Genomic DNA, 17,600 nt, shown 5'->3' with positions numbered 1-17,600 from the left:
AGAAGTTAACTATAGGGGCGGCTCTATAGCCTCTGTAGGGGCGGCTGCGCCAGCCGCCCTTTCCAAGGTGTTCCTATAGAGGGTACCTCTGTAGGGGCGGTTTCATGACCGCCCCTGCAGTGCCCTCTGTAGAGGCGGCTGGTGTTTTCAGCCGCCCCTACAGTGCCCTCTGTAAGGGCGGCTGATAATATCAGCCGCCCCTGTAGTGAACTTTTCTAAGGGCGGCTATATCACCAGCCGCCCCTGCTGTGTGTATTTGTAAGGGCGGTTCAATCAAGAACCGTCCCTACAGTGGATTTTCCAGCAAAAAAAAATAATTCAAATTCAAATCTGACCATATATATATATATATATAATTCAAATTCGAATCTGACCGCCATAAATATACATATATACATCCACAAACACAAGACCATCATCACAAATCATAATTCATAAAAGTCCATCATTACAACATAGTCCATTATGAAGTCCATCATTATAACATAGTCCATTAAGATATCCACAAGTCCACATGCAAAACAAAGTCCAAACCGTTCCAAAGTCTGATCCAAATCATACCACAAGTCCACATTGTCATCAACGGCCTAGGGCTAACCTATCAGTCTCCCGAAGGTGTTGGTACAGAGGATTACTACCTAAATCGGAAAGAAGATGATGGTAAGTGCCTTTATGATACACAATCTGGTCCATTATAAAGTTGCAAAGGTCGCCGACCATCTCTAAGAGCTCGTCATCCTTGTATGAGTTCCTTCTCGTGTCTTTATCTTTCTCCAACTACAAGAGAATAAGTTTAGGTTTACTATATCACAACATATGCGAACTTTTCATACTACGAGCGAAGAGGTTCAAACTTACTAGATTGGGGTTTCTGTTGTAGCCACCGATGGTACTCATCATAATACATGTGTAGTATCCACGATGTAGACTCCCAGGCTTTTGCTTGGGGCACTGTGTGTTTTGCATATGGAGATGTTAAGTAATGCTATTGACAGACACGTAATATATGGAGTACCAAAGTAAATGACACTTACCGTACATAGAGTTTTGACATACAACTTTTCCTTCCTATTTGGATGATGCCTCCCCTTATGTTCCTGGACATAGTGCCTGAATGCCCTGTTCCAATGGTTTAGCAAATGCAACTTGTTAGTATCCCACATTGAACCTTACAAGTATGTATACAAATATAGTAGCTAAAATGAGGATTGTCAATATGTATACGTCTTGACAATCGTTATGAAGTCTTTGTATGTCTCGACTGGGAAATCCGTTGAATCAAAGACCCATGCCATGCTATGTGAGAGCCAGACGCCTATGCAAATCCAGTGATCGCTGCATGAATTTAGTCATAGAAGGAACACATAAGCTCTTTTGCATCGAACAAAGTAATTTGAACAAAGCTAAGTATACAGTCGAACTTACTTGAAGTGGTATGGTATCCATATATTATCGTGTTGTTGGAGATTTTTAAAACATAGGGCAATGTATGCCGCAACCTTGAGGGACTCTTCCAATATTTTCTTGTTGCTGATGTCATCTTTCTTCTTAAGTGTCTTTCCAGCTCCTAGTTCTTTGCAATCTAGTTTTCACTCTTTAGGGTAATTAAAATTTATTGATGCTATAGGTGAAGGGTCTATATACCCGTGTTTCAGAGCTGTCCTCTTTTCACAAAGTCCGCTTGCATTCTACAAATCACGGCGTGGGTTAGTTACAACAAAATTAAAAGATTACATTCATATCATATCGAGAGGGCAACGACTTACAGGCACCATATGCGAATCAGATTCATTTCCATTCGTCCGAGGTGGAAGCATGCCTGGATATCCTTAAACTCAACGACAATTTGCCCACCTGGGGCTCCAAATGTGCCGGTAGGGATCCATGCTTGTAAGATTTCTAGTTCTGTTATCTGAGCACGCAAGTAGCAATCGTGGAACTTTCTCATTCCACGTGGCAAGCACTGTATGACTCGGTTTGGTAGGAAGTTCTTGTCTTTTTCATATTTATCCGGGCAATCATTTGACCATTTGTGGTTATCAACAGCTGGATACTTGTTAAACCCTTTGTGCAGTTTGCTAGTGGTGCCCTCCTTAGTGGTGCCCTCCTCAGAAGCTGGTGCTCTGAATTCTTTTACTTGGTTCTTAGGCTTGAACTGGTCATGAGCCATCCACTTGTGCACCGACGAGACGTCATTAATGCCCACATACGATGGCCTTATCTTGATTGGGATTTTGTTTCGAGCTTCCCATTTGGGCACGTCCTTGTCAACTTGTGCATCACCTGCTCCAGGGGCCACTTGTTCTTCACGTATCGGCTGTTCACGAGGTAATTGCTGTTCATGAGACACTTGTTGTTCATGTATCGACTGCGCTTGTTGATAAGGATGTTGCATCTCATCATGCCTTTGCTCGGTACGAGCTGGAGAAGGACGTGGCATGTCATCATGCCCATGCTCGATACGAGGTGGAGAAGGATGTGGCATGTCATCATGCCCTTGCTCGGTACGAGGTGGAGAAGTCTCTAGCGTGTGGTGGTCATGGTCATGGGCCGATGAGTATACCTCCCCGTCCTCGACGGGTCGCTCCAGAGGATGAACTTCAGTCGGAGTTGGCGAAGACTCGGTCAATACAATGTCTCGTCTGTGCCAGAGGATGAACTGGTTCATGACATCTCCGAGTAACACGAGCCCCTCGGGAGTAGGGTGTTCTATCTTCCAAGTCATGAACTCGTGATATTGGTTTGGCTTTCTAATCCTCTCTCATTTCCTCTTTGGCTGGGCAGTCTCAGTCGTGGTTGTGTCCTGAGGTTGTGGAGCGGAGGCCTCATTGTGAGTACCTATGGCTCATTCCTCTGATCTCCTTTGCCCCGCTACGTATTGTCCGGCAAGACGAGCCGGAGGCCGACGTCGTCTTTTCAGAGGTTGAGTAGGGACGACCTGTGTATCCGGCAGGTCAAAAGTGTTAGCAGAGATAAAAATAAAGCCATAGCATTAGCCAAATTTACAAGCTACTAAGGCTTTATCCGTACCTCGTCGTTCGGATCAAAATCCTTGTCCATCTCGTCCTCCGTTGGCCTCCGTCTGGGTTCTTGTGGGAAAGGATCCTCGGGACTTACATATCCCCCTGATGAGGTGTTGTCATCATCATCCCCTTCTTCGCCTTGGGCATCCTCTCCGCCTTCTCTTCCCTGGGCTCCCCCCACTGGATCCTCATCATCGACAAGGTCCTCCTGAGTAAGCATCACTTCTAGACCCTTTTCTAACTCGTTATCGAACTGCTCCTGAGTAAGCTGGTCATCTAGTTCTTGCTCTCCATGGGATGGCTGTTCATCATTCACGGGGCATCGGGATGCACTCTTTGATGTTCGCGATATTTCGTGCCTTGTTCTAAGAGATGCAAGAAAAAAAGTAGTATAAGTAGTAGAAGTAGTAGTACTAGTGGTAGAAGTAGTAGTACTAGTAGTACAAGTAGTAGTACTAGTACTAGTAGTAGTACTAGTAGTAGTAGTACTTGTAGTAGTACTAGTAGTAGTAGTACTAGTGGTACTAGTAGCGGCCCAGAGAATGATATCTCTGTAGTCTCCGATCACCATGTAAACCCAGGCTTTGCATTGCAGGAAACACAGCTTGAGCAGTTTGAGCACAATAACAGGACAGAATATCTGAAACGATACTGACCGTTCTTGTGTTGGAAGTTTCTTGCAGCCACAATTCGATTTTAAATCTAAAATTCTATCACCAGATACTCTATCTTGCCACATGCACCAGATGCCATATAAACCAACAAGAAAGCTATACAAACAAAGCTTATGGCAAGATGGACTAACACATTGTGGGACCCATATATTATATATAAGCAACAGACTTGGTCACTGCCTCCTTCATCATGCCTGAAGCTATGGCATACAAGATCATTTTTTATATCAGGAGGGTAGGGTACCTCTTGATATTGGCAGGAATGACTACACAAAGGCATTTGCATACTCAAGTTCAAACAGCCCGCAAAATGAAAGTTTAGCCAATAACGTTTAGATCTGAAGTCTGTCATTCAATATGCACCCTCTGTAATTGATTATATTCAAATTTGCATGGCCATGCTTCTGTAGATCACGGAAGAGAATCATAGTTTTTATAATATGATTAGGAAAGAATGAATGGTCCAACTCCATCTTTTGACTACAGATCATCTGCTGGGTTTGTTTTACGAGATGCAGACGTAGTATTTAGACTGCTGTGTTGTTGGGACCACTTAAAGTTAATGAAATATCTTTGTAACTGCTTTTTATCCGAGAATTTAATACATAGTCCAGAAATTATTAACATAGCCGAAAGGTTAAAAGGTACATATGAATGCTATGACGAAATTCTTCTTTATATAGCTTTCTTGTTGGTTGATTCCTCCCATGCGGCATGCTTCCACTGCAGTTGATTATAGTCATCCAAATAGTACAGTCAAACTTGTGGAAAATTTGTCAAGCCCAAATGCTTGAACTTTGTAGGATTATTGCAAAGCACTGCAGTGCAGCACAGCCAAACTTTTCGGAAAGCTAACCAAAAGCAGCAGGCTAATAATCATAGAAAAAGCTCAAAGTAAGGCTGCCTGCTAGCTAATCACTCCTCTGATCAGATATAGATGAAGAAAAGCACACACGGTATCTTTCCGCAAAGTTAAAGCTGCAGCTTCAAAAAAATGCATGATTGCATTCTACATAGCTTGCACTTATAAACCCAGCTTTTTGCTCGTATTCGGTGAGTTGGATCAGTCAGAGTAACGCGGCTAAGTAGTATACTCTGCGGCCAGCTGTGTCGGAGAGTGAGGCCAAACAAAGGGCTCAACTACATCGTGCCCCATGAATTCGACAATAATATATGCTGGAGAATATAACATGCTAATAGATAGGCATCATCCAGGAAGCCCTCAAGCATTTTCGATATCTTCAGTTGATTAGGCTAATCGGCCTAAACTTTTTAAGATCCTTTGCATCTTGTTCTTTTGGGATCAGAGTAATCATAGCATAGTTAATTCTATCTAGATTCAGGTTATCAGCTTCAAAACGTCTAACAAGGTTCATAAAATCATCATTAATATCCTCCCAGAAGGTTTGATAGAAAAGAAAAGGGAACCCATAAGGTCTAGGTGCACCTTCAGCATATGAGCCCAAGACTGCCACTCTAATTTCTTCTTCAGAGAAAGGACACTCTAACATCTCATTTTCTGATATAGTAACTAAATCCTCTGCTTCCTAGAAGGACTCATCCAAGCTAACACCCAAATCCTCTTCCTCTGCAAAGAGGATTTTATAAAACTCCACAGCATGATTTAGCATCAGCTGGGTGTCTTTCTATTTCTTTGATTAGCTACTGGCTGATCAAAGAAACTCCAACTCTGTTTCTTTGATCAGGCTCAGAGGCTTTCATCAGAGTTTCAGACGGCCACCACCACGGCGCTTTGATGGCAAACCAGCAGAGGCACTGAGGCAGGCACCGCTGTCCAGTGTCCACTCGCCTCGCCTGCCACTGCGGCGCTGCGTGTGTGTGTTTCTGGCTTTCTGCAATGGTGGCACTGCAGTTGCAGGCATGTAGTAGCAGGCAGTTTATTAAGGAGGATTGCAATACTTGGTTGTAAAATGGAAAAAAGAGCACATGATTCTGCAATCAAGGACGCTCATTAGCCTGGCCGATCCATCCATCCTCTAATTGATCCTGCACTTTGGAGGGTTGTCGCCATGGACGCCCAAGGATCATGAATCATGATAGCTTGCTCCTCTCAGGCACAATGGCAGCAGCATGGCCAATGATGCCTCATGATGCAGAACAAAGCCATGTCGCCATATGCCATGTACATTTTGTCTTGTGCTTACCCAAAGAGCAAAAAGGCTCTGCTTCGGCTAGGGCCTAGGCAACTACGTACTATGCTGGCATCATTCCTGCTTGCTTGCCAACAGGGGAAAATAAAAGATTTGAGGTCATGATTAGGAGCTGGGGAGAGAGGGGGAGGGTGAAAAGTTGCTGCATGTTTATAATTACCACGGTGATGTGCTCGCTGAGACACTGACAGCCGGATTACTTGCAGCTTAAAGCATGATTTTGTACGATCTGAGCTATGAATCCCTCGGATTCCAAGAGATTTTGGGCCGAGTCTGCCACTTTTGTTCTCTACTAGTAAGTACTGTATGTACTGCTCAACTACTTGTTTTTTTTTATCAAAAGGTTAAAAAGGGGTTACTACTAAGAACAAGTCAGACTCACAGACAGGATTGCATGGCATTGCAGGAGGTACGTACATAGAATCCGATATGGAGATGGAAGACTACCGTTACTGAGTGAGTGACTGGAACGCAAGATCGTTCTTGTCAATTCCAGCTTCTTCCTCGGCTCCCAAAGTGAGCTTTGGATTCTTGGAAGGAGGGAAAGAGCAAAGGAAAAGGCAGGGTCAAAACTCAAAAAGGAGGGAGGAGATGATGCCCACTCTTCAACTCTACAAAGCTCATTCAGGAAAGAAAAAAGAAAAAGAAAAGAAAGATAATGCGCAGTATCCTTCAGCGTATGGATCCAGTGCACATTGCCAATAGACGCGTTTCTGGAGCAGAGCTCCGTATGAATACAGATTGTTTGTACTACTAGTATCTGTCCTGCTGAATTTCGATATCGAATAACCTCAACATCAGTACAGATGTGGGAGTTGTGGGCTGTAGTTTTGTTTGTCACAGCTTGTACTGTACTAGTGTTTATAGGCATCCAAAGGAAAAACAGAGTTGTTACATTTGCTTTACCGTTCACAGTGGAAATGCATCAGATACAAAGGACAATTGGAAAGATGAAAGTTGGAAAGAAATAAAAGAAGAGAATGAGTTGTCAAGGACTCTGTCCTATAAAGAAGTCAAATTTGCGGGTTGTCATTTGGTTGGAGACCACACAACAGAATTCATAAGCAGCTATGACACACTGTGTATTATATGCAGCAAAATTTTGCATGAATCAAGTATGATGCAAAACGCTGGCCTGTTCAATTTGAGTACCAGGTAATCTCAGTATAAATACAAGTCACTTAGCTGAACTGAACATTTTGTGGAAAGGTGCAGAGAACAGATATGAATCCACTCAACATTGGCAAAATAGATGCAGTGTGAATTAAGATGGCTATGGACTATGTGGAGCAAACTTGATATGAATTCATAAGGATAAGACAATGGCTGGGGCAAACAATTTCCTGCAAATTCGATCCCAATATCAACACAAATGACAATGTAGAAATTGTGGGTTTTCATTTGATTTCGGAGTTGAGACCAAACAACATGAAGCACCTTAATTCTAAACAGTATATCTCTGAAGTGAACTACTCTCCATCATATAGAATCGAACTGACTATCTCTGAAGGGAAATGCAGCAAACAGAACAACTGAAATACAGAAACAGATATTCCACTATGAATTAATTGCTTTCCAGGATGAAAGGACCATGCTTTTGTAAAAAAAGAAGAAGCAAAAACATGTTCTTTTGGGGGAATAGATTGATCAAATCAAACCAAATCAAATGAAATCAGTGGAACAGACCAAAACAATATGAAAAAAAAACTCACTGGAGGACACAAAAAGGAAGCTTGCTATCAGACTTGATTATAGTCAAATGATAGTGAGCCTAAACTACCAAACAGCCAACTTTTACAGTAGCTTTTCATCCTGTGCGTAATTGAGTGTTTTTCTTTTGCATCTAATGGCCTAGTGTCGATTCAAAACCTCAATCTATAGAATCTAAACACCCAGGCCAAAATAGCATGGCTTGAGTTAGGCTCTTCACCACAAGTACAAATCAATGTGACAGTTGCGCTAAGCACCAAATATTTGCTGACACTTGGTCTTTCTTTTGCATCTAATGGCCTAGTGTCCATTCAAAACCTGAATCTACAGAATCTAAATACCCAGGCCAAAATATCTATGTCAGTCTCAGTGACAGATGTACACATATAAGATATTTGTTCTACTCACAAGAATTCTAGAGGTACTATAAAGTAAAAACAGATCCAGATAGCAATTATAGGATACTCTTACCTTCTTGCTGCCTTTTTTCCAGCCTCTCCTTTTCCAATTGCAATTTTACAGGGTCTATATTCTTCCCCTAGGGCATCAAAACAGTATATCAGCAAGAGCTGCATCAGTGCACAGAGATAAACTTGTCCTCTGCAAAGCCATAGCCAAATAGAAGACCACTAACAAGAGGAAACAATGGGGTAGAAATCAATACCCGGATGGGGACTGGAAGCCAAAGGAGGGTCGTGTGATGCAGGCACTCGGATTCAGATTAGGGCGCAGGCATGGCAATGGGGATTCGCAGTTGGAGGAGCGATGACTTCACGGTCGTCAACAACGGCGGCGGCGGCCTGGCCCCCTGGGTGCGGCGGCGGCCTGCCCCCCAGGCGCGCGGACCCTAGGCGCGACGGCGCCGCCCAGCCTGGGAGCAGTGGTGGTCGCCAGGTGGAGCCGAGTCGAGTTGCCGGCGGTCCACAAGGGGGGATAGAAGGGAGGAGGTCGAGACCGCGCCGAGGAGCGCTCCCAAACCCTAGCCGCCGTCGCGGCCTTGGGAACGGCGGTGGATGGGGCAGGGGCGGCGGTTGGGGTCAGGGAGACGGTGGAGGAGGCGGTGGAGGGGTCAGGGAGGGGGAGGCGACGGCGGTGCAGGTGCGGCGGTGCGGCGGCGCCGGCGGCGAAATTGGGCAGCGTGACGGCACTGTAGTATACCTCAGCGCCCAACACTTAGCGCCCACGAGGCCGGCACGGTTATATACCTCAGCGCCACTGTATGGGCGGCTGAGTTTATATGCCGCCCCTACAGAGACACTGTAGGGGCGGCTGAGGTTATAAGCCGCCCCTACAGCACACAGAACCACTGTAGGGGCGGCTGAGGTTATAAGCCGCCCCTACAGTTGAATTTTTTTTCAAAATTCTAATAAAAAAGAATTATTCACATGTAAATAATAAATAATACAGTACAAAATTTTATAATTATTTTTTTATAGATATATTTACATATACAATAACTAAAACAACTACAACAGTTTAAAATTGTAAAATTTAACCTTTAAAAATGGAAAAAAAAATTAAATTTTAAAAAATTATAATCAAAACTACTAAAATAATTTTAAGATAACAAATGATCTCAAATGAAAATTTGATAAACACCAAAGTTGTAGAGGTCATGAAGATCTACAACTTTTATTTTGGTCATCTTATCATTTGACAAAATTTGAACCTTTAAAATTTGAAATTTTAAAAAATACAAAGTTCGAACCAAAATTTGAGACCCAAAATGATTTCAACATAAAAAGTGATGAATACCAAAGTTGTTCAACTCATTAATATCTACAACTTTTATTTTAGTCATCTTGTCATTTGACAAAATTTGAACCTTTCAAATTTGAAATTTTGAAAAATGATAAGTTCGAACCAAAATTTGAGACCCAAATTGATTTCAACATAAAAAATGATGAATACCAAAGTTGTTCAACTCATAAATATCTACAACTTTTATTCTGGTCATTTCTTCATTTGACAAATTCTTAGCACACATTGTTCACTAATCTTACACATGTCTCATATAGTTTATAAAACCTTATGAGAGATGTGTCACATTTGTGAACAATGTCATTACCACTTTGTCATATGAAGAAATGACCAATACAGAAGTTGTAGATCTTGATGAGTTATTCAACTTTGGTATTATCACTTTTTCAGCGGAAATCTTGTCTGAAGTTGCATTTTTTTTTAAATTTAAAATTTAAATTTCTCAAACTTTTTATATGTATATATTGACAAAACCAACAAAATAAATTGATAGAGAATGATTTTAGAAAATTTTAAGAAAAAATCATCAGATTTGGAATTAGTATGAGGAAGAAAAACTAGTTACAAAGTTGACCCACAGATTAAAAAAAGAAATCACATTGTTCACTAGGATCATGTAAGGATCATATAGAACAGTATGATTTCTCTTTTTAATCTGTGGGTAAACTTTGTAACTAGTTGTTCTCCCTCATACTAACTCCAAATGTGATGGTTTTTTTTCCTAAAAATTTCTAAAATCATGCTTCAGCATTTAAGTTTGATCAAACTTGGATGTGACAATGTTTTACACATTTTAAAATTTGAAATTTGATAAGTTCAAACCAAATTTTCAAACCCTAAATGATTTCAGATGTAAAAGTGATGAATACAAAAGTTGTTCAACTCATCAAGATCTACAACTTTTATTTTGGTTATCTTATCATTTGACTAAATTTGAACCTTTCAAATTTTGAAATTTGAAAAAAGACAAGTTGAAACCATAATTTGGACCCCCAAATCATTTCAACTGAAAAAGTAATGAATACCAAAGTTGAATAAATCATTGAGATCTACAACTTTTATTTTGGTAATTTCATAATTTGATAAATTCTTAGTATACATTGTTCACACAAACATACGTGAATGTAGTCTCAAACACACATACATAAATGTAGTTTTAAACACACATACATAAATGTAGTCTCACATACATAAATGTAGTTTCACACACACATACATGAATGTAGTCTCACACACACATACATAAATATAGTCTCACACACACATACATGAATATAGTCTTACGAACACTGACACACTTACATAAACTAGCTAGCCCACCGTGACAACTTTCCCCTTGGCAATACATCTTTGGGCAGGTTCTTTTCCACAGCCTCGATCTTCTTACAAAAGTCTATGAATAGTGGCATCTCATCACACTTATTGTAAGCTTCAACATCGTCCACGCCATCAACTCCGATGATATGTTGTTTCCCGGAGGCCACCACGTGCTTTGTCTTCTTCTTTGGGGGAAGGTTACTTTGCGGGTCAGGCATATAGAAGACTTGCGCGACACGTTCAGCGAGCATCCAAGGGTCATCCTGGTAGCCTACATTCTGGAGGTCGACGACTCTCTGTCCGATCTCATTGAATTGATGTTGCTTGATCCAGCGGCATCGAAACAGGGCCACCTTTATATCCCTTCCATAGTCAAGTTCCCATATATCTTCAATGATGCCAAAGTACATGACCTTTCGCCCCACTCCGTCGAGAGCCTCTATTCGGACGCCGCTGTTCTGATTCACATATTTCCTATCCTTTGTGTCGGTATAGTATCTGAACCCATTGATGTCATAAGCATTCCAAGACGTCACCTGTTTCGATGGCCCGTCCGCCAACCGACTGATGGTAATAGAATCTATGGTTTCTCTAGGCTGTATGTTCTGGTCCTTCAACCATGATGTCAAGCATTGCTTATGTTGTTTCATGACCCAATCATCTGAACGGCCATTCCTCTCGGCCATAATGATAGCCATGTGTTCATCAATGTACGGTTGCATCACTGCCATACTCTGCAAGACACTGTAATGCGCTCGACTGACCTCTCTGTAATCATTGTCGAGGAACACTTTCCTACCACTTGTGCCCTTCCCAGCTAGCCTTCCCTTGTGACCAGAATCGGGATTACCAATCCCTCTATGTACTTTTAGCCACTCTTGGCAGCACTCGACGACTTCTTCGGAATTGTAACCCTCTATCATGGAGCCCTCTGGGTGTGTTCGGTTATGCACGTATTGGCTTAGAACCGACATGAACCGCTCGTAGGACCACATTTCATGCAAGAAGCTAGGGCCCAGCGCCTCGATCTAATGAACCAGGTGAATCATGAGATGTACCATTATATCAAAAAAAGCGAGAGGTAAACACATCTCTAGCTGGTTCTGGGTCTCCACCATGAATTCATGTAGGTCACTCAGCTCTTGCCTGCGAATTGTCTTCTGTGAGATCTTCAAAAAGAAGTAGCACATGCGGGTGATGGCCATCTTTAGGAACTCTGGCTTTATAGCCCCGATTGCAATTGGTAGGAACATTGTCAGCGTCACATGACAATTGTGAGCCTTGCAGTATGTTAATGATAGGTCCTTCATCGACACTAGCTTCTTCGGGTTCACCGAAAACCCAGTCGGCACTCTGACCCCCCTAAGGAAATTGCATATAGCTCTCCTCTCCTCTAGGGTTAGGTTGAAGCTAGCCGTAGGAAGACTATACTTGCCATTATCTTGCTGTACCGGCCAAAGCTCCTGCATCACGTTCAGCTGCACCATGTCTTTCCATGATCTGAGACCATCCTTTGACTTGCCCATGTCCATCAAGGTAGCCATGAGACTCTCAAAGACATTCTTCTGCACGTGCATCGCATCAATGGCATGGGGGACCTCCAAGTCTGGCCAATAAGGTAGGTACTGAAAGAATATCGATTGTTTCTTGAATGGTACGCCTTCGATGGGAGGTGTGCTTCTATCTCTGATCGTTCCATCTGGATTCTTCTTTCCATAGACGACGTGTATGTTTTGGACCATTCTGAACACATGTTCTCCATTACGACGTCTCTCTGGAGGGGGTTCATCCACTGGGATGTTGCCATAGTATCTTAGGTACAATTTGTCGCGGTACTTATGACTTGTCTTTAAGAAGCGTCGGTTTCTTATGTAAACTATCTTCCTGGATCCATCTAGGAACACCCATTTAGTACCATCCAAACAGACTAAGCATCCAGTCTTACCTTTGAACTGTCCAGACAGGGCAAACAGCGCGGGGTAATCATTGGTAGTAACAAATATTATTGCTTTGCATATGAAGTCCTCCTGTCGGACTGCATCGTACATCGGCTCCCCATACCTCCATAGCCTCTCCATTTCTTGCATCAGAGGCTCCAAGAACACGTCTATATCAATGCCTGGTTGTTTGGGGCCGGAGATAAGAATGGTGAGGAGAAAGTACTTCCTCTTCTGACATAAATACGTTGGGAGGTTGTACATGGTCAAGATGACTGGCCATGTGCTATGGTCGGTCATCCTCTCATTGAAGGAATTCATTCCATCGGTGTTCAAGCCGAACCGTACATTCCGTGGGTCATCACTGAATTCTGCTTTGTACATGGCATCGAACGCTTGCCACTGGCTACAATCGGCCAGGTGTGCGATCGTATCATCATCCACCTTGCGCTCATCATCCCACCATGTCATCAGTGCGGCTTCCTTAGGGTTTAGGAACATACGCCTCAAGCGGTCGGTCACTAGCAAGTACCACATAACCAGGGCAAGAATTCTTCTCTTATTTGCATCATTGCCTAATGGAGTTTTTTCTGGGGGCTGAGATTCTTGCACCACCTTCTTCCCACCCTTCTTCCTCTTTCCTGTGGAGGCTTCCATCCCACTTTGAAGGTCATTGTTCTTGTACCGGCTAGCCCCACACCTAGGACATGTATCTAAAGTCTCGAACGATGTGCCACACCAAAAAAGGATACAGTGGTTGGGGCATGCATGGATTTTTTCAACCCCCAATGTGAGTGGACTTATAACCTTTTTCGCTTGGTATGTGTTGGCGGGAACTGTGTTCGGCCGTGGGAGCAACCATGACATGAGGCACAACAGATCATCGAAACTGCAGTCCGACCAGCCGTACTTAGCCTTTAGGATGAGTAGCTCAAGCACAAAACGTAGCAGTGTGAAGTATGTCGGACAACCCTTCTCAGCATCATACACAGTCTTCTTCGATGCTTTTATCACCCTCTCAAGATTTTCTAGACCTCTCTTGCTCTTTTCAAATATTTCTGGTCCAAAGGCCCCAAGCATTTCGTCCAAGTTGTCACCGTCATCTGCATCCCCCTTATGTGCTTTGCCATCATTGCTGGCACCACCAGCATCATCACCACCTTATTCATTGCCAAAGCCACCACCTTGTTGATTGCCAAAGCCACCACCTTGTTGATTGCCATAGTCACGATCCATTTGTTGCTCAAGATCATTTATGAATCAGGACAAGTATGCTTGGGTTTCAGCTTCATCAGCTAGATCATCGTCGCTATCATCAACAACCACTGTTTCACCATGATGAATCCACACTGTGTAGTTCGGAACAAATCCTCTCCTAATCAGATGTTCTTTGATGGTACTCACATCTCGAAATGCAATAAGGTTCTTGCAATCTTTGTAGGGACAAATAATCGTGTCACTATTCTCTTTCAACGTCGCTGCATGCTTCTCTGCGGCTTTGATGAATTTGTCCACCTCATCACGGAAAAGGGCGTCGTGTCTTAACGAACCATACATCCAAGAGTTCCTGTAGTCCATCTTATAGAAACAAAACAACCAAAGAAAGAATATTACTCGAGAATAATTGTATATACCTGAGACACGCACCATGGTAGTAGAGGATAGTTAATTAATTGACTATTAATGCATAAATATTTTAAAATATAAATTAATTGGTTCAAATAAACAATTTCAAAGAAAACAATTAGAACATTTAATATTTCATCCACTACCTTTCATGCAAACTCCATTCCAATTTCATGGTAGAGGATAATTAATTAATGGCCTATTTATCCATAACTAATTAAAAACACACATTATAGAAAAGAATCAAAATAAATATTAAATGATAATTAGTAGCCATGGTAGAGGATATTTTACACATTAGCAACAATTAAAATCTTACACATTCACCTACATGCAAACCCTAGTCACATAAAGAAAAAATTGAAAAAGAAAAAAAACAAAATCCTAGTTCTAGATCTAGATATAGGGTTTCATGACATATGCATCAAACTTCACTAATACTACACTAAAATCAACAAAGATGTACTAACAAAGGGTGCAATCTTACTTCTCTACCTAATTTACCCTAGTATAGTGAAAATTAGGGTCCTATTTCACTCATAACTAGCTCAAGCTCCATGGAAGAGAGAGAAAACCAAAAATCAAATTACTCACTAACCAACGAATTAAACTTCAAATAAAGAGTTGGAGAAGCATTTTCTTACCTTTTAGAGTCTCTCCACCAAAGGATTTGAGATCAAAACCTCCCCCCTTAGTAGAGCAATTTTTAGGAGGAGCCAAAGGCCTCCCAACCTTTTTTTAGAACAGTGTGTCCCGAGGTGGAAGAAGGGAGTGGCTGCTATTTATTCGTGCGCCATCAGTAGGGGCGGCTGGTGATTCAGCCGCCCCTACAGTCGAACAGCAGGGGCGGCTGGTGATAGCCGCCCCAACAAATGGGCACTGCAGGGGCGGCTGGTGATTGAGCCACCCCTACAGATCAGCCCCAACTGTAGGGGCGGCTCAGGTTACGAGCCGCCCCTACAGTGCCATCTGTAGGGGCGGCTGAGCTGCTGGGGCCCGAGGATGCCCACTGTAGGGGCGCCCCCAACCCTAGCCGCCCCTACAGTAAAAATGCCCCCGTTCCTACAGAGGGAATCTGGTGTAGTGATATATAATAACAGTAAAAATAAAAATATTCCTCGCCGTCGACCTTGCATTGGCTTCTCAAAGTCTACACCTAATACACACACCTAACGGATGCTTGCTCCCCCAAATTCATCAAGTTAAGAGTTGTTAGTAATACCCATTGTTTAATACATCCAACTGACAAAAATTACATATATTAAATTGCTTGTTTTCTCTCTTGGTCTATTTTCTAACACAATTGGCATAATATGTTGTATTGACTATCCAGTTGTGGTAAACTTATAAACTAATGAGTTATATGTTTTTATTGATATTATATATAGTTTTTTTTCTCTTGCATGACACCTCTGTGTATTCTCAATATGCATTTGTTTTGAATCTTAGCTTAAACTTTGGTCACCCTTGTTGCAGCTCATATTTTGTAATGTAGTCAATCTAAATTTTAATTTCAAAAGGTGGAGATACTATTTACAGAGACATGCACTACTATAGAATTAGACATCACTGCCGGCCTCATCACTGTCGGATTTTAAGAAACCGACAGTGATAGTCCATCAATGCCGGTTTTTTGCTAAAACTGGTAGTAATAGGATCAACCGACATTGATATTCGGGTCTTCACTGTCGGTTCATATCACCGTCGGTTTTAGCCAAGAACCGACAGTGATATTGGGTCATCACTGCCGGTTTTAGCCAAGAACCGACACTTATACTATTACTATTGGTTCGTGGCTTGAACCGACAGTGATATGCTGTAAGAAAACTGCATAAGTTTCTCATATGATGTCCGATGAAGACGAACTTTATATCAAAGTTGTAGTACTCGACGAGATCTACAACTTTTATTTTGGTCATTTTCTTCGTTCGATAAAGTGGTGGTGATATTGTTCACAAAATTTACATATCTATCTTATAGTTTCATAAACTATAAGAGGGATATATAACATTTGTAAATAGTGTTACTACCACTATGTCGGATGAATAAATGATCAAATGACAAAAATAAAAGTTGTAGATCTCAGAAAGTTATGAAACTCTTCAGTTGACAACTTTTTGATTTGAAATCATCTTGTCAAGGAAAACTACGTTTGAATTTCTGAAATTTGAAATTCAAGTTTTGTAAATGACCTTGGATCAAGAAACTACCAAAATGAAAGTTGTAGATCACAAAAAGTTATGAAACTTTATAGTTGACAACTTTTTGATTTAAAATCATCTTGACAAGAAAAACTATGTTTGAATTTTCAAAAATTTGAAATTTGAATTTTTTAAACGACCTTGGATGGACAAATAGCAAAAACAAAAGTTGTAGATCTCAAAAAGTTATGAAACTTTGTAGTTAATAACTTTTTGATTTGAAATCATCTTGTCATGGAAAATAACGTTTCAATTTCTCAAATTTGAAATTCAAATTTTATAAACGACCTCGGATGGAGAAACTACCAAAATGAAAGTTGTAGATCTCGAAAAGTTATAAAACTTTGTAATTGACAACTTTTTCATTTGAATTTGTTTAGGGTCTCAAATACTCATTTTAAAATCAGATGAACATAAAATGGCTAGGACAAAAAATCTCATTCGGACACACACAACTTGCCAGTGGAGTGGTTAGGGGCTAAAGACACGAAGCAGGAGGTCAGGGGTTCGAGCGCCAGTGGCCGCGAAGCTTGTGTTTTTCACGTGAAAAATCGAGTGACTTGCGATGCGCGACCATGTGGCTGTCCAATGGGGGGGCTCTCCAGAAATTAAAAAAAATCCTTATTTTTTTGGCCTATTTTTTTGGATTTCCTAAAAACCACATCAGTGTCGATTCATAAGAACCGGCAGTGATGTCAACCCCACATCACAGCTGGTATGCCACTGTCGGTTCAAAATCTGGCAGTGAAGGAGGATTTTGAACCGGCAGTGATGTCGAAAACTGGGGCAGTGATGAGTTCCTCATTCTCAGAGACCACAAATCATTGTCATATCTCAATGAGCAGAACCACCACTCCAAAATGCAACGCAAAGCAATGACTTGCCTTATGGGTCTCCACTTCAAGATCATTACAAAAAGGGCAAAGAGAATATGGCAACAGATGCATTGTCCAGAGGAGCTCATCTCATGGCAATTCAAGTTGCAGGAAATTCAAGCAGTGTCTCAAGTCCTGCCAGTTTGTGTACAAGAAGTATTGAACTCCTACACTACAAATAATGATACTCAAGCACTTCTTACTCGACTAACTATACACAGTCCTGATGAGAATGGCTATACATTAGACAAGGGCCTCATCAGAGCTAATGGAATTATATGGATTGGTAAAAACTCAGCTCTTCA

General features: G+C 41.7%; 1 long non-coding RNA gene and 1 pseudogene across 1 annotated transcript; both read right to left on the bottom strand.

Annotated features, from left to right (window-relative positions):
* Positions 1-469: 469 nt before the first annotated feature.
* On the bottom strand, positions 470-1,856 carry LOC136502773 (uncharacterized). The gene is made up of 6 exons (XR_010770698.1): positions 1,767-1,856; positions 1,426-1,688; positions 1,225-1,335; positions 1,035-1,119; positions 859-951; positions 470-777 (listed from the first exon to the last, which is right to left on the bottom strand). It is a non-coding gene; the product is annotated as an uncharacterized lncRNA (long non-coding RNA).
* A 5,491-nt stretch (positions 1,857-7,347) lies between these two features.
* LOC136503274 (uncharacterized) lies at positions 7,348-14,150 on the bottom strand (annotated as a pseudogene).
* Between the last annotated feature and the right edge of the window lie 3,450 nt (positions 14,151-17,600).

The sequence above is a fragment of the Miscanthus floridulus genome, chromosome 14, assembly GCF_019320115.1.
Source record: "Miscanthus floridulus cultivar M001 chromosome 14, ASM1932011v1, whole genome shotgun sequence".
NCBI lineage: Eukaryota > Viridiplantae > Streptophyta > Magnoliopsida > Poales > Poaceae > Miscanthus > Miscanthus floridulus.
Note: the sequence above shows the minus strand (reverse complement) of the source record. Positions and strands in the feature narration are given on the sequence as shown.